General features: G+C 37.3%; 1 long non-coding RNA gene across 8 annotated transcripts in view; it reads left to right on the top strand.

Moving 5' to 3' along the window:
* LOC124243573 (uncharacterized) overlaps positions 1-20,067 on the top strand; it is a 164,233-nt gene extending 144,166 nt beyond the window's left edge. For all 8 annotated transcript variants that reach the window (XR_006889709.1, XR_006889708.1, XR_006889714.1 and 5 more), the window contains one exon: positions 16,352-20,067. This is a non-coding gene — a long non-coding RNA (uncharacterized LOC124243573). The remainder of the gene's footprint in view (positions 1-16,351) is intronic.
* Positions 20,068-20,438: the final 371 nt, after the last annotated feature.

The following is a 20,438-nucleotide window of genomic DNA, read 5'->3' as shown; positions in this document are numbered from 1 at the left end:
GACTTGCTACTTTGGGCTTTCAATGGTTTTGTAAGCACCTAATTCTAACCGAGGGTATTTTTTTTTAATAAACCCTAAACACAAATAACCATGGAAAAAATTACTGAGTAACATTTAGTGCCAGAAAAGTCGACCATCTAGAAAGGCAGATCAAGCTAAGGCAGAGAGAAGCCAGCAGAAAGGGAGAGTTTAGAGTCTAGAAAGCTCATGAAAGGCTGGGATGGTGAATAAGGCCAGAGAATTCTGATCCAAGTAGGAGCAGTCAGTTTTCTACCCATTTATACTTCTTGCAGCATATGGATAGGCCAAGGCTATAGAAAACGAAGGCCAATGAGTAAATCTCACTTCATTCAATGGGTAAGAAAAATGCTTAGTTATCCTCTTATTTCCATTAGCTCCCAGCAGATTTACAGTCATTAGGTCAGTCACATGTCCCCATCCATCTGGAAGCAGTTGTCAGCCACAAAGCAAGTCACTTAATCTGAAGATAATTTCACCACCTAATCAGGGAGTTGTGATTATTAAGTGATTTCTGGTATGTGAAAGTGCCCAGCAGAGAGCAGATCCAAAGCAAAATAAACTGCTCAGGAAAGCTAAGTAAGTAAGCTAAGTTACCCTGAGTAACGAATGCTGGCTCCTACTGGGAGTTCTACTGCCCTCTGTAACTCAGAAATCCAAATATGGCTCTTGTCAACACTTACCATGCAGAAAGCAAGATATTAGAATAGTTTTAGCACCTAGAACTAAAATATCAATGTTTAACTTGCAACTAAATTTAACATGCAACCTGTTCACTTTATCCTTGTTTTTATCCTGTGTCGTGTTAGTTATTTAAAATATCTTGGAGTAAGACAAAGTACGTATGTTCCTTACTATCTCTCCAACTGAATGCCCCCCCAAAGCCTGTCCAGAATGCCTGGAGCAGCTGTTTGAAGATTCTGAAATTAAAAATAGCAGGCAGATTGCAAAAGACCAGAGTTTGAAATACTAGAGAACCAGTAATGAGCTTAACATTTTTTAGCCCCGAATGTCCCCCAGCCTAGACTCAAGACAGCCCAAAACCAAGAGGTGGGTGTTGACACAGAAAGAGAGAGCTACAGAATAAGTCCTCTAGTTCTGGCTCAAGATATGAGAAAGAGATCTCTGAATGCTTAGAAAGAGTAGAGAAAATCTCTTCCTTTTCTCTCTTTTTTATTTCTTTTGTTCTTTTGCATCCCATCTCCATGGCAATGGCAGCTGGGACAGCAGCCGCAGTAGAGTCCCACAGGTGCCTTAAACTCTCAGGGAAGGGAATGTTTCTCTCCAATCACAGGACCTGTGGTCTCAGGAGACTGGGGTGAACTCCCATTGCTTTTTTATTCTATGTCCTCCTGCCTCTTACCTGAAATATGATTGTAGCTGTGGCGAGTGTGAAGAAAAGCAGGGCAGATGAAACCTTAGTTTTCTGTCTGGAGGATTGCAAAGGAAGCCACAGGGAACCAGAAGCAACAGGTAGATCATGGAGAGAGAGGAGCTTGGGTAAGTGACACTGTAAACTTGTTTATAAACTCCTAGGCTCACTTCCAAGCTTCAGACGCATGAATCTGCCTCTAAATAGCACATCCACAATCCTGAGAACTAAAAGAAGAGGTGGACCGCTGCCCGGATCCCAGACTGGCCACCGGGTGGCACACATTCAAGAGACATTCAAACAGCTTTGCAAAGGCTTTTAAAAATGGAACTGACGTTGAAACCACTACCCATAGAAGACTGGTTGGACCTTGCAACATGAATCCAACTGGATCAATTGCCTAATAAAACAAAATGTTGACGTTCTCCATAGGACTTAAGCAAGACCCAGAATTTTATAATATGATTTTCAAAATCTTCAAGATACAATCCAAAACTATTCAGCATGTGAAGAAACAGGAAAATCTCAACTCACATGGGAAAAGACAATAACAGATGCCAGTGCTGAGATGACACAGATGTTGGGACTATCTGACAAAGACTTTGATGAAGATATTATAAAAATGCTCCAGAAAGTAAGGGCAAAGACTCTTAGAATTAATGGAAAAATAGAAAATAAATAGAAGATATTAAGGAAAACCAAATAGAAATTGTATAACTAAAAATATAAACTTAAATTTTAGAAAACTCACGGGATAAACCCAGTAGTCAAATGGAGATCACAGAGGAAAGAGAATGAATTTCAAGATTGAACAATGGAATTATTGAGATTGAACAAAGAGGGAAAAAAAGAAAAAGAAAAAGCTTGCAGAACCTCAGAGACCTGAGTGACGATACAAAAAGGTCTAACATTCATGTCACTGAAGGACTAGAAAGAGAAGAGAAAGACACAGTACAAAAAAAAAATATCTGAAGAAAATGCATTTGAAGAAAAATTTCCATATTTGGTGGAAGACAGAAATGTACAGATTCAAGAAGCTAAGCAAACTATAAACAGGATACACCCAAAAGTCCACACCCAGGCACAACATACTCAAATTTTTTTAAACCAAAGTCAAAGAAAATATCTTGAAAATTGCCAGAGACAAACACTGCATCATACACAAAGAAGCAACTATTTGAGTAACTACATTTCTCATTAGAAACTATGGAGAAACTACAAAAGAAAATGGCGCAATAATTTTCAAGTACTGAAAGAAAAGAACTGTCAATCTAGAATTCTATATGCAAAAAAATATCTTTCAGGGATGGAGCTGAAGTAAGATTTTCTCTGCTGAAAGAAAACTAAGAGAATTCCTTTCCAGCAGATCTGAACTAAAATAATTGTTAAAGAAAGTTCTTCAGATAGAAGAAAATGATACCAGAAGGAAACTTTGAACATCAAGAATGAAGGAAGAGCAACAGAAATGGTAAATTTTTGGTAATTCTAATAGACTATTTCTCTCCTCTTGAGTTCATTAAAATATATTTGATGGTTGAAAGCAAAAACTAAAATACTTCCTGATGGAGTTTTTAGTATATGAAGATGCAATAAGTAAGACAACTACAACATAAAGGGAGGAGGATAAAGCCTATATTATAATATTGTTTCTATTTTCCAGTTGGTGTGGTAAAATACTGATTTTAAATAGACTATGAAAAGTTAAGTATGTATATTATAGTCCCTAGATTAGCCAATTAAAAAGTCATCTCAAAGAGATATAGGACCAGCCCCAGTGACCTAGTGGTTAAGTTTGGTGCTCTCCATGTCAGCAGCCTGGGTTCAGTTCCAGGGTGCAGACCTACATCACTTGTCTGTCAGTGGCCATGCTGTGGCAGTGGCTCACATACAAAAAGAGGAAAACTGGCAATGGATGTTGGCTTAAGGAAATCTTCCTCTGCAAAAAAGAAAAAGAGAGAGAAAAAGAGAGCAGAAAGCACAATAGATAAAATCGAATACCAAAGAAACTCACATAACTCAAAAGAAGGTGGAAAAGAGGAAAAAATAATTTTAAAAACATGTAGTAAATAGAAAAGAAATAATACAAAGGCAAGCCTAAATCCAAAAATATTAACATTACATTAAATGTAAATGGTCTAAACACACAAATTAAAAGACAGAGATTGTCAAGGTGCATAAAAATACATGATCCAACTATATGCTGTCTATAAGAAACTAACTTCAAATATAATTATATGGATAAGTTAAAAGTAAAAATATATATCATGCAAACAATCTGAACTTCAATGATAAGATGTTGTATCTAGTGAACACGATCCCTCAAAGAGCCTGCAGATAAAGAGATGGAGATGGTAGGAGCTCCATAGCTTGAGTGGTTAGTGAGAGCCATGGTGGAAGCTAAGGTCCCATAAAATTATGAACCATCCTCTTATGCTCCGAATACATGGGCGTATGAGCTGGAAGCTTGCTGAAATGGGTGGTTTGCCGTGGTCTTCCAAGAGAGTAAACCAATTTGGACATATGCCCACCATCTTATCTTTCCAAAAGACCTCTTTCTTGAGGATTAAACAATGTTCTTTTCTTCAAGATTTGAAAAACTAATATATCTTTGGGGAAAAAAAATGCTGCCTCACCTAGCCCCGTTCACTCCAGCTATCCTGGAGCCTATCATGTCTGTTTGCCCGAAACACTTCAGTTTAAGATGGTCTGCTTCTGCAGAGGCTGCCTCTTTCCTGAAGGTTCTTGTTGCCATGCTTTGACTCCATTCTCCTCAGTATACATTCAGGGTCCTGTTTTTCACCCTCGTGTGTACATCTCTATCTTTCAAACAGAAAGGCTACTCTCTTTTTTTTTTTTTGAGGAAGATTAGCCCTGAGTTAACATCTGCTGCCAATCCTCCTATTTTTTGCTGAGGAAGGCTGGCCCTGAGCTAACATCCATGCCCTTCTTTCTCTACTTTATATGTGGGGCACCTGCCACAGCATGGCTTATCAAGCGGTGCCATGTCCACATCTGGGATCCGAATGGGCAAACCCTGGGCCACCAAAGAGGAACATGCACACTTAACCACTGCACCACTGGGCCAGCCCCTGAGAAAGGCTACTCTTTATTAGTGAGAGAGGATATGATCCTCTTAGATCTTCCTCCTCCCGAAAATGTCTTGACCTGGGTCTTGCCTGATTCAAGATGTGAGGAATTATAAGCATTTTAAGTAGTTCAAAGTAGAAGATTAGTGTAGGTAGCAGCTGGGTTAACCTTCTCCTTACTGCACAGAGCAACTATCCATGAAGGCATTAGAAACAAAACATAAATGAGTCTCCTAGGGAGGTGGAGAGAAGCCTCAAAAAGATTATGTCTAACTCTCATACTAGTCACAAGGCCCAGAGACCTGGAGACAGACGGTCTAGGTTTAATGGGAATAAAAGAATGGACCACTAGCAAGAAACCATGGTACTTAAGAAATGTTTTTGCTAGAGATCTGACTTTCTGCTAGCAGTTCTTAAGATCTGAGCTTGAATGAAATTTTGTCAACGATGTTGTTAGAAATCATAGAGACAAAAGACTAACATCAGAACAAACAAAAAACAGCATTAGCAAGGGTTATTGTGTTTTCCAGGACAGTTTTGCTAAAAAGCATTGGTCATTCACATCTGGAAGGTAAACTACATGCCGTTTCTAGCTATTTGCACTGTCATTACCTTGATTGGAGCCCCCAGGCTACTGGTCCAGCCTTAAGATCCTGTCCTGAACTTTTGCAATCATAGGTCTGGATATTTGTAAGGGAGTGAGGTCATGAACCGTACACATACCCTCAAAACTAGTCTTCTTAAAAACTTGTTAATTCCTTGCTCAGTCTCCCTCTGGCTTCCCACTGAACTCAGGAAAAAGCCTATGTTCTTTAGACTGGCCTTCTCCCAAGGCAAATTGGTTTCACTGTCCTTTGAGCAGGTCATGCTCATTTGGAACTTTATTCTGTTTCTCCTGCTGTTCCCCCAGCCTGGAGTATCTGGCTTTCCTTTCCTTTCTCCAAACTGTATCCGTTCTGTTTCTTTGAAAAGTTGGTCTCCTCTACACGGGGATACAATATTTTTTCTTTCTCATTTTTTATAGCACTTGCATATACCTGCCAAAATAAGAGACATAGACTGTCTAAGGTTAGTTACTTATTGTTTGTGTATATCTTGGGTCTACAAGTGGGTTATAAATCCTTAGAAGCCATGGGCTCTGGCGTACACTTGTTTTCCTATTACTAAGGCAAAACAGTTGAAATTTATCTTAACAAAGTTCAAAAGCAAATGTCAGCTTATTTGTGAATACTATTCTAGCCTATGAATTATAGTTTTCCTTTGCATGTGCACATTAATGCTGCTGGCATGCTTATACCTTGAACAAAATACTTGTTCCATGTACAGAGTAAAAGCAATGATTTCCTTGTTGTAACATGGAAAGTTGACACTATGGGTGTCATGGCCAATATCTGTGTGTACATCATAAAGTACAAGTATAGAGAAAGAATCTTGGTGAATAGATTTTTTTATTATTGCCTGATGTTAATCCTTTTAGTAATTGGCAATCAAATTTGCTGTGTTCTTGTAGGCATTTCAGGTGACAGATAATAGACTGAATATTTTGCTGCCTAATTTGCATTAGATTTGCATTGTTACCTTGAGGTTTTCACTTAGATCCACTGTTTCTTCAGGGAAACATTTGTAACAATGTTAATAGAAGTAGATTCTTTAAATAAAATGCTAATTGCAAAATATCAGACATTATAGAAACACGTAAAGAGTAAAAAGCATCTTTCTCTTTAACCCTAGCCCCAGAGGTAACCACTGTGAATAATTTGGTACAGGGCCTGGCAAACTACAGCCTATTACCTGTTTTTGTAGATAAACCTTATGGAAGACAGCCACACCCATTTCTTTGTGTATTGTCTAGGGCTACTTTTGCACTTTAACGGTGACGCTGAGTAGTTGAGATAGAGACTGTATGTCCAGCAAAGCCTAAAATACTCTCCGACACGTTGTAGAAAAGTTTGCTAACTCCTAATTTAATATGGCATATACCCTACCAGATTTTCTACATACATACAAATATACATATGGTTTTTTTAAATCTTACTGAAATGTAACATACACACTAAAAATTGCACAAATGCAATCGTGCAGCTTGATGAATCTTTACAAAGTGAATATCCCCAAATTATGAGCGCTCAGTTCAAGGAACAGAACTTTGCAAGCATCTCAGAAGTCTCCTGCATGCTCCTTTCCTGTCACTACTATCCCTTAAATGTAATTTTGTCCTGCTTTGTAATGCTATAGGCTAATTTTGTCTGTTTTTAAACTCTTGTAAAGTGGAATATACATTATGTGTTCTGTGCCTGGCTTCTTTTGCTCAATGTTATGGATTATTTCCCTTATTTATTGAGAAATAATTGGCATATGTCACTGTATGTATCTCAAATATTGTACATATGTCACTGTATGTATGTATGCATGTCACCTCACTGAGTGTCAAATACTGACAAATACTGTATTTGTCTTAATCTGACATTTCATTTAGCATAACACCTTCAACTTCCATCCATATTGTAGTAAGTGTAGGATTTTCTTGGTTTTTTATGGCTGAATAGTATTCCGTTGTATACATATATCACAACTTCATCTTTTCATCCATTATTGGACACTTTGGTTGTTCCATACCTTGGCTATTGTATATAATGCTGCTGTGAACATAGGGAAGCAAATATTTTTTTGAATTCGTGTTTTCATTTCCTTTGGATATATTCCCAGAAGTAGAATTGCTGGATCATATGGTAGTTCTATTTTTAATATTTTGAGGGAAATTCCATCCTGTTTTCCATAGTGGTTGTAGCAATTTACAATTTCACTAGCAGCGTGCAAGAGTTCCCTTTTCTCCACATCCTCATGAGCATTTGTTATCTGTTGTCTTTTTCATGATGGCCACTCTAACAGGCATGAGGTGATATCTCATTGTAGTTTTAATTTGCAATTTCCTAGTAACTAGTGATATTGATCATCTTTTTACGTACCTATTGGCCGTTCATATATCTTCTTTGGAAAAATGTCTATTCAGCTTCCTTGTGTATTTTTTAATTGGATTATTTGGGGTTTTTTCTATTGAGCTGTATGAGTTCTTCATATATTTTGATATTACCATTTTTTCAGATGCATGTTTTGCAAATATTTTTTCCCACTCCATAGATTGTCTTTTCACTTTGGTGATAGTTTTGTTTGCTGGGCAGAGAATTTTTAGTTTGATATAGTCCCACTTGTTTATTTTTTATCTTGTTACTTGTGGTTTGGGTACAATTTTCAGAAAATCATTACCAAGACCCATGTCAAGTAATTTGTTTCCTATGTTTTCTTCTACATGTTTCACAGTTTCAGTTCTTATATTTAAGTCTTTAATCCATTGTGAGTTAATTTTTGTGAGTGGTGTAAGATAGAGGTCAAGTTTTATTCTTTTACATGTGAATATTCAGTTTTCCCAGCACCATTTACTGAAGAGAATGTCTCTTTCTATTGAGTGTTCTTTACTCCCTTGTCAACTATTAGTTGACTGTATAGCTTTGGTTTTATTTCTGGGCTCTTGATTCTGTTCCATTGGTCTATTTGTTTGTTTTCATGCCAGTACCATACTGTTTTAATTACTATAGCTTTGCACCATAGTTTGAAATTAGGAAGTGTGGTGCCTCCTGATTTTTCTGCTTTCTCAGTATTTCTTTGCCTATTTGTGGTCTTTTGTGGTTCATCTAAATTTTTGGAGTGTTTTTTTCTATTTCTGCAAGAAATATCATTGGAATCTTGGTAGAGATTGCATTGACTCTAAAGATGGCTTTGAGTAGTATTGACATTTTAACAATATTAATTCTTTCAGTCCATGAACATGGGATACCTTTCAATTTGTTCAAGTATTCTTGGATTTCTTTCATCAATGCCTTGTAGTTTTCAGAGTAGAGCTCTTTCACTTCCTTGTTTAAATTTATTCCTTAATATTTTATTGGTTTTGATGCTATTGTAAATAGGATTGATTTCTTTATTTTCTTTTCAGAAAATTTGTTGTTAGTATGTAGAAACGCTATTGATTTTTGTATGTTCATGTTGTATCCTGAAACTTTACTGAATTTGTTGATTAATTCTAACAGTTTTTTGGTTGGGTATTTAGGATTTTCTATATATAAAATCATGTTATCTGTAAATAGAGACAATTTTACTTCTTCCTTTCTAATTCTAATGCCTTTTATTTCTTTTTCTTGCCTAATTGTTCTAGCTAGGACTTCCAGTGTTATGTTGAATAGGAGTGGTGAGAGTGGGCACTCTTATCTTGTTTCCAATCTTAGAGGAAAAGCTTTCATCCTTTCACCATTGAGTATGATGTTAGCCATGGGCTTGTCATATATGGCCATTATTATGTTGAGATATGTTCCTTCTATGCCTAGTTTGTTAAGTGTTTCCATAAACAGATGTTGAATTTTTTCAAATGACTTTTCTGCATCAGTTGACATGACTATATGATTTTTTCTTTCATTCTATTAATGTGATGTATTACATTGATTGATTTGAGTATGCTGAACCATTCTTGCATCCCAGAGATAAATCCCACCCAACCATGGTGAATGACCCTTTTAATGTGCTGCTGAATTGGGTTTGCTAGTATTTTGCTGAGAAATTTTGCCTCTATATTCATCAGGGATATTGGATGTAGTTTTATTTTCTAGTAGTGTCCTTACTGGCTTTGGTATCAGGATAATGCGGGCCTTGTAAAATGAGTTTGGGAGTGTTCTCTCTTCTTCAGTTTCTTGGAAGAATTTGAGAAGGATTGATGATAATTCTTCTTTAAATGTTGGGTAAAATTCATCAAGCCATCTGCTTCTCAGCTTTTCTTTGTTGGGAGATTTTTTATTACTTATTCAATCTTCTTACTAGTAATTGGTCTGTTCAGATTTTTTTATTTATTCCTGATTTAGTCTTGGTAGGTGATAGGCTTCTAAAAATGTTTCCATTTCTTCTGGTTTGTCCAGTTTGTTGGCATATAGTTGTTCATAGTAGCTTCTTATGATCATTGTATTTCCCTGGTATCGGTTGTAATATCTCCTTTTTAATTTATAATTTTGTTGATTTAGGTCATCTCTCTTTTTTTCTTGGTGAGTCTAGCTAAAGGTTTGTCAGTTTTCTTTCTTTTCAAAGAACCAACTTTTAGTTTGATTAATCTTTTCTATTGTTTTTCTGTTCTCTATTTCATTTATTTCTGTTCTGATCTTAATATTTTCTTCCTTCTGCTAACTTTGGGCTCAGTTTATTCTTCTTTTTTCTAGTTCCTTAAGGCATAGAGTTATGTTGTTTATTTGAAGTCTCTCTTGCTTCTTACTGTAGAAGTTTATTGCCATGAATGTCCCTCTTAGAACTGCTTTTGCTGCATCCCATAAATTCTGATATGTTGTGTTTCTGTTTTCTTTTGTCTCAAGAAACTTTTTAAATTTCTTCTTTGATCAATTAGTTGTTCAGAAGAGTGTTGTTTAATTTCCATTTATTTGTGAATTTTCCAGTTTTCCCTTGTTATTGATTTCTAGTTTCATGCCATTGTGGTCAGAGAAGATACTTTGTTTAATTTCAATCTCTTGAATTTGCTAAGACTTGTGTCCTAATGTATGGTCTATGCTATAAAATGTTCCATGTGCACTTGAGAAGAATGTGTATTCTTCTGTTTTTGGATAGAATGTTCTGTACCTGTCTGTTAGGTCCATTTAGACTATAGAGTTGTTCTATTCCACTGTTTCTTTATTCATTCTCTAGATGATCGATCCATTGTTTAAAGTGGTGTATTAAAGTCCCCAACTATTATTGTATTGTTGTTGATTTCTCCTTTTAGCTCTCTTTTTGCTTTATATATTTAGGTGCTCCAATGTTGGGCATATAGATATTTACAACAGTTATATCTTCTTGATGGATTGACCCCTTTATCATTATATAATGACCTTCTTTGCCTCTTTTTACCATTTTGAAAGTCTATTTTTATGTAAGTATAGCTACCTTTCCCTTTTTTTTTTTTTGATTACCATTTGCTGAAATATCTTTTACCATTCCTTCACTCTCAGTCCCTGTGTGTCTCTAAGGCTAGAGTGAATCTCTTGTATGTGGCATATTGTTGGATTTTGTTTTTTTAAGCCGTTCAGCCATTTGATGTCTTTTGATTGGAGAATTTTATCCATTTACATTTAAAATAATGATTGATAGGTAAGGATTTATCTTACCATTTTGTTAATTGTTTTCTGGTGGTTTTGTAGATTCATTCTTCCTTTTTTCTTATCCTTCTGTTTTCTCTGTATCTTTTGATGTCTTTTGGTATCAGTGTGCTTTAACTTCTTTATCATGTTCTTTTATGTAATTGCTACAGATTTTTCCTTTGTAGTTATCATGAGGCTTACATAAAATATCTTAAAATTATAACACCGTATTTTAAGTGGTTAATGACTTACCGTCAATAGAACTCCTACACTTTACACTTTTTCTTCTCCTCCCCCTTACATTTTAGGTTATTGCTATTATAATTTATGTATATTTATATTGTGTAACTAACAACAGATTACTGTAGTTATGGTTATTTTTTACTATGTTCACATTTTTAACTGTTTAGCTAGAGTTGTGTGTATATTATGCACCACCATTACCATATTACAGAATCTAACTTTGACTATATATTTACCATTACCAGTGAGCTTTACACCACCTTTTCATGTTTTTATGATGTTAACTAACATCCTTTTACTTCCACTCAAAGAATTCCCTTTAACATTTCTTGTAAGGCAAATCTAGTGGTAATGAACTCTCTCAGCTTTTGTTTGTTCTGGAAAGTCTTTATCCTTCTTTTGTTTCTGAAGGACAGCTTCACCAGGTATAGAATTCTTAGTTGATAGATTTTTTTCTTTTAATATTTTGAATATGTCATCCCATTCTCTCCTGGCCTGAAAATTTTCTGTTGAAAAATCTGCCAATAATCTTATGAGGATTCACTTGTATGTAACTTCTCTCTTCTCTTGCTGCTTTTAAAATTCTTTCTTTGTCTTTTACTTTTGACAATTTAATCATAATGCATCGTGGTGTAGCCCTGTTTGGATTCAACCTCTTTGGGATCCTTTGGGCCTCGGGGATCTGGATGTCCATTTCTGTTCCCAGTTTTGGGAAGTTATCAGCCATTATTGCTTTAAATATGCTTCCTGTTCCTTTCTCTTTCCCTTTTGCTTTTGGAATTCCCATAATGCAAGTATTGATTCTTCTTATTGTGTCCCATAAGTCTCTTAGGCTTCCTTCACTCGTTTTTACTCTTCTTTTTGCTCCTCTGACTGGATAATTTCAAATGCATTATCCTCCAGGTCACTGATTCTTTCTTCTGCAGGATTGAGTATGCTTTTTGAACTCTCTGTTGAATTCTTCAATTCAATTATTGCATTTTTCAACTCTAGGATTTCTGTTTGTTTTTTTTTTATTGTTTCTATTTCTTTGTCAAACTTCTCATTTTGTTCATGCATTGTTTCCCTAATTTTATTTAGTTGTTTGTCTATGTGTTCTTGTAGTTTGCTCAACTTCCTTAAGAGGATTATCCTGAATCCTTTGTCTGACAGTTCATAGATCTCCATTTCTTTAGGGTCAGTTATTGGAGGTGTATTAGTTTCCTTTGATGGTGTCATATTTACTTGATTTTTTTGTTATCCTTGATTCCTTTGATTGGTATCTGTGCATTTGGGTAACAGAGCTCCTTCCCAGACTTTAAAGGTTTGCTTTGGCAGAGACAGATCTTCACCAGTCAACTCACTTTGGGTTTCTGGACATGTCTGCTGATAATGTCCTTGGGAAGATAGGGCCTGCTATTATGATCTATTTTAGTGCAAGGCAACTGTTTGAGCTCTGAGGTCAGGGATGAGGGGGTGTGCTACTGGCTGAGAACAGTTGGGTAGAACCGTTGGCTTGGTTTCCTACCTAAGTGAGGTTGTAGGATGGTCTCCATGGTTACCTGGATTCTCTAGTCAGGCTTAGTAGATGGTTAGGACTGGATAGTATATTCAGTAGTGGATGGGGCTATTACTCAGCTACTTGCCTGGGCATGGGCAAACCAGGCTCTAGTGCCAGCAAAACTCCTCATCTGAGGACTGGAATCCTCAGTTCTGTACCCCCAATGAGTTCCCTGGTCAGAGTATGCCACCAATTTGGTTCTTCAGATGAGCAAAGCTGCTGACAGGGATTAATAGTTGGGCACTGGAGGTATGAATTTGGTCTGCCAAGATCTGTGTGCTGGTTGTTGCAAATCCATCCCCTCTTTTTCATTTTCATTTCGGTCAGATTCCCAGTGGTTGAGCCCTACAGATTCCTCTGCAATACCCATGGGGCAAGATCAGAGTACGGGGTCCCACAAAACAACCCTCAATGCTGGGCAATTCATTGTCCCCCGGGCTCTCTTGTCCCAGTGGAGAAACCAGAAGCTCAGAGGTGTCCTCTCCATGTGGTGCTGCCTGGCCTGGGGGAGGGGCACGGCAGCCAGTGTGTAGCCACTTCTTTTTATCCTTCTAGTGCAGTCTGTCTTGGTCTCTGTGGTGCAGGTGGTTCTGTGGATTCTCTCTGTTGTGTCTTGTTCATAAATAGTTGTTAGTTCTTCTTGTGAAGTGGAATGCATATATATATATGCATAATATATATATATTGCAAAATTATTAGCACAGTAAGTTTAGTTACATCATCACACACAGTTACAAATTTTTTTCTTTGTGATGAGAATTGAGTTTTGTATTATCTTTCATCTTTCCCCTTGAGCCATTATTTCATAATTTTCTGAAAATCATGTCAGTGTGAAAATAATTTTATGTTCAATTATAATATATACCTTTTTTTCTTGTCATATTGCATTGGGAATAAAACCAGAACAATATTGAATAATATCAGTGGAAGTAGTCATACCTTTCCTTTTCCAAAAGGAATTCCTTCAGTAATTCACCGTTAAGTATGATGTTTAAAGTAGGCTTTCAAACAATTTTTAAAATCAAATTAAGATAGTTTAAAAATATTTAGTCTCACTTTAATATTTTTTATATAAATAAGAAGTAGTTGTCTTTAATATTAACAGGAGAATTTCTTGCACTTGAGGTTGCTAAGTAAGAAAGAAAGCGAGGACATTTTCATTGGCTTTGAGTTTTAGAATGCTTGGTGAGTGACCTAATTTTGAGATGCTTTAGTTTTAAGATACAGCAGGAAATAACGCTGAGATGTACACCCTTTCTACAATTTAACATCTCTGTTTTGGAAGGGGCCATTTAAATTACAACATTGTTTGATAACAGTTTTGCTATATAAAGGGTGTTTTTTAAATAAACCTATGACCTGGCTGAAGCATGTTAACAATACATTATTTTTAAGTTTAGCATGAGATCATCCAAAACTAAATTATCCACATTACCTCAGGCATCTTATTATGAGCCCAGTTACTCAGAAGACTTAGTCAACATTGTTTTCTTTTCCTCTACAACCCACATTCAGAATGTCATCACATTCTCTCGTTTTCTTTTCTCCATTCCTACCACCTTAGGTAAAGCTTTTATCTCTTGACCATGCTTACCACAAAGGCCAATAAAAATGGTGTAGATAATAGACATAGCCTCCCATGTCTGGCCTCTGGGGCAAAATCTAATTCAATAGGCCCAACATAATGCTATCAATTGGTAGAGTGTTTAGGTAATATTGAAAGAGCCTAACCCAAATCTTGAGACAGAAACTGGAAATGATTATATGGGATATGCTGTAAAACTCAATAGTCTAGAAGCCTTTGCAAAAGAAAGCAATATGATTTGGAAATTGCTCCACAGTCATAAAGAAAATATTTTGGCCATTCCAAAAGATGTTCCAGGCACTAGTTTGAGTCTTACCCCAGATACATAACCCTTTCAGGTCAGCAGAAAGGTCAAAAATCTGGCCGGAATTCAGAATGAACATGCTTTTGAGATTTGTGAGAATTCATATCTAAAGTCTGCAAGAACAGACCTTAAACGTTCTAGCCATTATTCATTTGTTATTGATACCATATGATTGCAATGACATTTGATGGTGTAAGGGCAATACTGACTGCCAAGACTAAAAACCTTGTGTAAAGCTTTCTGTTTTTGGCCACTCATGTAAGAAAGATGTAATTTTGGTTATTTTCATTTTTTATCCCTCCAAAAGCCTTGTCATTCCTCCTTTCAACCTCCAACTATTCTATGCCAAATGGTCAAGATAGAATTTTTTTTAGATTTTCAGAGCCTATCTCCTTTAAGATTACAAGAAGTTAGGAAGAAATCGTTTGACCTCTAGTTTACTCCACAGGTGAAACATTACTTCCTTCTCTTTTCTAAGAAGTACCACCAGAATACTCTTAAAGTTCTAACAGTTTAGAAACTTGCCTGTAGAATTTGCTTTCTGTTGATGTTGTGGCGGCTCCCTCCTTAACACAGCTCAATCTATTCTGGAGTCAGTAAATGCTTTTTTGCCCCCAGAAGATGAAAGAGTAAGTTACGCTCACTTGGTAAGGAAAAATTAAGTACTTAGAATTGCCTAGTTGCACTGATGTATTGAATTCAATTAGTTGAAACAAGCAACTTCTGGTGCATGTACTTACACCATCAATCATTCCTTGATGTTAATATTTTGGCTTTGTTTGGTGAACTAGTGGTCAAATTAACCCTTATTTCTTATTCAGACTGCCTCTTATTCTTCTAAGGGCCTCAATCATCTGGCTTCCTCATTTGGTTTTTGGCAGAAAGATCCTAAATCTTGAATTGTATTTGTTCAAACACAAAATGAGGAGATGAGATGGGGAAAATGAAAGTTGTCCACAGTGAACCATCCAGTAGGGTATATAGAATTCAGATGCATCTTTCCCAGGATTAACAATTTGGCTACAAGTGATAAGGCGGTTTCTACATTTTGACAGTGTTTGCTGAGGGTGGGAAATTATCACATCACATTTTATTACAGTTTTGGGGCTAATTCTGAAGAAATTGCTTAATGCAACACTTTAACAAGAAGTAATGTGCTATGAGTGTTCTTTATATGACTGAGATAAGGGGAACAATTAATGCATGACAACCTCTTCTCACTAGTGTCCAAAGACATGAAACCTGGGAGGCATCCCAGAGCCTTCCCTCTCCCATTCACATGTAATCAGCCACATCACTATTTCCTTATTGACTACACAAGTTACCCATGTGAATTGTGGAGATGTTAGAAAGTATAGATAAGAAAAGATAAATTCACTTGTCTTACCACTCAAACAATTTTAAGTGTCTTAAAGAGTCAAGTGTTTCTGTTCCAGTTACTATTGCTTCATAAGAAACCACCTCAAACTCAGTGGCATACAAGTGTATAAAAATAACAATGGTATTCACAGACTTTCTGGATCAGGAATTTAGTCTGGACCCAGGATGTTCTGCTTATGTCTGCTATACCCTGTGTGGGGCATTAGCTGGGAAGACTCAAAGACTAGGGTGACTTAACATATGAGGACAGGAATCATCTGCGTATATCTTCACTCACATGTCTGGCAGCTGATGCTAGTTATTGGCTGGGACCTCAGCTGGGCTACTGGCCAAATTACCTATGCGTGGCCTGTGCACGTGGGCTAGTTTTGGGCTTCCTCATGGCATGCATAGAAGCTGGTTTCTGAGAAGTGTCCTAAGAAGGCATGGCAGAAATGCAAGGTGTTCTTATTATCTAGCCTCAGAAGGCATGTGGCATCACTTCCATTATACTCTATTGGCCGAAATAGACACAAAGGTCTGCCCAGCTTGGCTCTATAGGATTTCCTTGGGGGTCTCAGAATAAGGAGTCAGAAAAAGCCTCTTCCTATTACCTCTTATTCTTTAGAGGATGTTTTAAGCATATACAAAGGAAAATTCAGGGATATTGTATTGTTACCTAGGAACGAAAAAGCAGACTATGAAGAAGAAAGCATTGACATCTCACTACAGTGGTACCAAGGAAAGGCGTTCCTTTCAGTAAATAACAGACAAGATTCCTCTTCCAAGACGCTGATTTGGGAGACCACAGAGAGAAAACCTGGCAGAAGTGCCTTTTGTTGCTGTCTCCTACAAAGCAACAAGTTTGAGAAGTCTAACCCTGTGTTTCTACTTGGGAGCTCAGCACTTACTCTCACAGGCCTGGAGGTATTTGGAGAGCAAGTCTTGTAGAGAAGACCAAGAAAACAAAAGGGACAGCTCTTCAGATCCACCTTACTGGGAATATCACTCAGACACAACATCCAGAAAGTCCAGGTTTAACAAAGGTCCAGAGTCTTCTAACTCACTTCTTATAGAAGCTATGAACTACACAGCAGCAGCAATGACAACAAGCACAACAAAGCAGCCTCAGTTCTCTAGTTCTGCAGCAGGATTCAGGGACCCCCAGGGGCTTAGTAGAGATGCAATCTCAGAATGTAAGTACAGGTGCTTAGGCCAACCAGGAAGATAGTTATAATTAGGTTATTCTGAGGTTGGGGTGAAAACTACATCTAAGGTTCTGTGAGGCCCATGAGTGGTTAAATGATGAATAAGGCAGTACTCATCCTAGAGGAAAATCTGGACCAGTGAATGTAAGCTTGACTGGAAATGCTAAAGATAAAAACAGAAACCAGAAAATTTTCCTGGTAATAATCAGGCTTCCTTGCCTTGCACAGTTCCAATAATACACAAATTTCAGTGTATTATTCAGTGTACCCACAGTTTAAGTGATACCAGTCCCCCAACAACACAGTTCAAATTTTCAGTTACCTCAATAAATTGACTGTGAGTAATTGCATAAAGTAGGAACTTCACTGTTAGATTTTCAAACCACAAATCACTATGTAAGTAACAGATGCACATGACATTCAATGACCAATCGCATCACTTCTTTCAAAGTCTATTGGTGATTGGCCACCACACATCTATTATTCAGTTCACACACAGACAGCAAAGCATGTAGTTGTGTTACCTCCTTGTCTTCCAGGGATAAACTTACGTAAACATTTGAAAAAATGGACAACCTAAAAGGAAATTGGCTAAGAGATGAAGTGCAACAAGGAAACCAAAATTGATAAAGCTGCAAGTGAAGTTCTAATTGAGCATAAATGGAGTCAGGGAAGAAATGGCCATCTGTGGGAATGTTGACACCATCACTGTTTTCCAGAGACGATAGACATGCATCCAGAGGAACTCAGTGAAGCCAAACTTAGCGACACAAATGAGGAATATGGCGGTGATGAAAAGAATGAAGATATCCCAGAAGAAGGCACACTGGCAAAAAACCCTCACATTAAAGAAACTCTGGGAGGAATTGTGCTGTATTGAAGGCACAATGAATAAATAGCTGAAAACTAATTCAGATTTAGAAAGGAGTACAACAATTCATGGAGGAATAACAAAGAGGCTCACTCCATACCGTATGTCATACAGGGAGAGGAAAAGGGCAGGCACTGCTCAAACTGAGCTCGGGGGATCCCTACAAAGAAAAAGACATTTTACTGTTCAGCGTTTCTACTGTTTTAAACTTCAATGTACTAAATAAATATTAGTTTTACCATTTTTAAATTCCCCCATATTTTTATAACCTACTGTAAAAGAGTCTTTAATGTGTTGACAAAAAACTTTTAAAGGTCCCAGAACCATTGTAATTTTCCCTTCTTTGATTAATAACATTACCTTGCATGGTTTTTATCTGCAGAGTCATCTTTCCACTCTCTCATTACCATGCAAATCAAGGACTGCCTGTAAAGCTGAGCTAGGATCATAGCAGTGGGAAGGGAAATGAAATGGTAAATAAGAAACAAAGCAAAACTCCAAGGACTGTGATTGAGTGGTTGTGAAGAACACAGTTGGAGAAGATGGTGGGTGTGGTCAGCAGGGAGCAGAAATAAACAGAAAATGATTAGAAGAAGAAAGCTGAAAAGATAACTTTTGTGTGGAGACAGACTCCAGGAGAGGTTTAGTTTAGAAAAAGAGGGTTATGAGCTTTAGAAACATTATGATTATTTAAGAAAGACTCAGATATGTGAAATATTGGATGCGACAGTGCACCAAAATTTGGCACTTTGTGACACAGTTGGGAGAACAGGCACATAAACTGTTGGTGGTACGAGTAAAAGGAGTACTTCTCATTCTCATGCCATTTCATATACCACTTGCCATTTATTTAGTAGGACAAATTTACTTTTTAAAGTCTACCTTTAAAAAGGGGAGAATATCTCCTGCGTTTTCTAAATCTGGCTGGTTTTTTTTTTAATTAGACATGATTTATTTTTTTTAAGACATCTTGTTCTCATTGAGGGTTTGCCTCTTTGATGAGAAATGTCACTTTTCTGCATCAAAAAGAGAAGTTATTTCAGAATTAAGGCCGACAAAGGTGGTTAGAAGAAGAATGCATGTAAGTGTCCTAGGGGTCAGAAAAAAAGAAGACCTTGTTCTAGAAAAGGAGTTCTGAGCAAGAGGATCCAGCCAGCTGAGATAGAAGCCTGTGCCCAGCAAGAGGGAACTGGAACTGACGATTCCTTTCCTTCCCCAGAGCTTCAGCTAGGAAGACGATTGTTCTGTAGTATGAAGAACAGTCATCATTCACCACAGTTGGTTGACATGATTTATTAAGTTGAATCAAGCACAGAAAAGAAAAGTTCTTTGTGATAGGCCAGATTCCATGAGTGGGAATTCCTTGGAGTCACATAGGGAGAGAATACGCCCCAGTGTTGAAGGCTTTCCAGAGACTGCTTCTGTTCCACTTTCCACCCCTCCCTAAATCACTTCCCAAAGAAATATTTTGCTGGACACTGAAGTGGCCACAGCTGTGGTCATAAGAAAACATCAGGATGTGAAATGAATCATCCTCTCTTTTAGTTAATGTTTTTTTGAGTATGCAGGCGGGGTAAAGGACAGGTGCTATTAAGATAATAAACATCATTAAAGTGATTGGAAGTGCTGCCAGTTTCCATGAACAAAAGCTTTCCAAGGAGCTGTAATTATTTGTAAGGTCAGTGAACTAAAATTTTCCCCGTATCAGTATTAAGCAAAAAGGTCATTAATGTTTTAGGGGACTGTAATGAGTCTGAAAGAGGTTGACTTGATCCTCCCCTTTTGTAGTTCTCTATCAGATCACCCTATGATCCTCCTCAACTTCCAGACTCCTGGACGGCTGAAGTAGAACCAGCGACTGACTCTCTGACCAGCTGTTCAGGGCCTGAAGTTACCCTCCACCCAACTGGCAAGGTTTTCTACAACATATATAGACTTATCCTCAGATGAGGATTACCCACCACACCCCACGCCCCCCAAAAAGCCTGAGATCATTCCTCTATGCTAGCTGTGAAAAAAGAGAGGTAACTATAGTCTTTTAACCTATCAGTGTTGGAAAAAATCTATGGGTGTCCCAAAGCATCTAGGATTGAGGGTATGGAGAGAAGGTTCTTCAATCACAAGAGAACCCCAGTTTCGCCCATGAAGAAAAGAGAGAGGACAGGTCCATAAGGTGTTACAGGTCTTTGGACCTTCGTGTTGTCTCCAAAGTTGGGGTTTTCTTCTAATTCTGAAGGGCCAGCTTTGGGGACCCTTTGCCATAGTTGTCATCTCTCAGGAACCTGATAATAAACTACAATGTTTTAAACTTGGACTATATCCAGGATGTGTGCATGTCTATAATATTTTCTTATTTAAGCCCCAAATATGCAGAAATATAATAAATGAGACAATGATTTTCTCAAAGACACCAATTTAAGCTTGCCTGACTGCCAACAGTTCCAGGCAATGAGGATTTGGGTTCCTCAAGAAAACTTTCCATCTTTAGCTCATCATCTTCCAAAGCAACTCTAATCATCATCTAGCCAGTTACTGATCGTGCTGTTCTTTGAGCCCTTCTTCATAAGATCCTAAAAATCTGCTTCTAAGCATGTCCTGAACTTTTCACCTAAGCATATCCTGCAGCTCTCATTTGCCCACTTCAGCCCATGTAGTGTAAGGAGTCACAGACATTCCTTCGGGAAAAGAAAT

The sequence above is a fragment of the Equus quagga genome, chromosome 8, assembly GCF_021613505.1.
Source record: "Equus quagga isolate Etosha38 chromosome 8, UCLA_HA_Equagga_1.0, whole genome shotgun sequence".
NCBI classification, from domain to species: Eukaryota; Metazoa; Chordata; class Mammalia; order Perissodactyla; family Equidae; genus Equus; species Equus quagga.
This window is presented reverse-complemented; position numbering and strand designations above follow the sequence as displayed.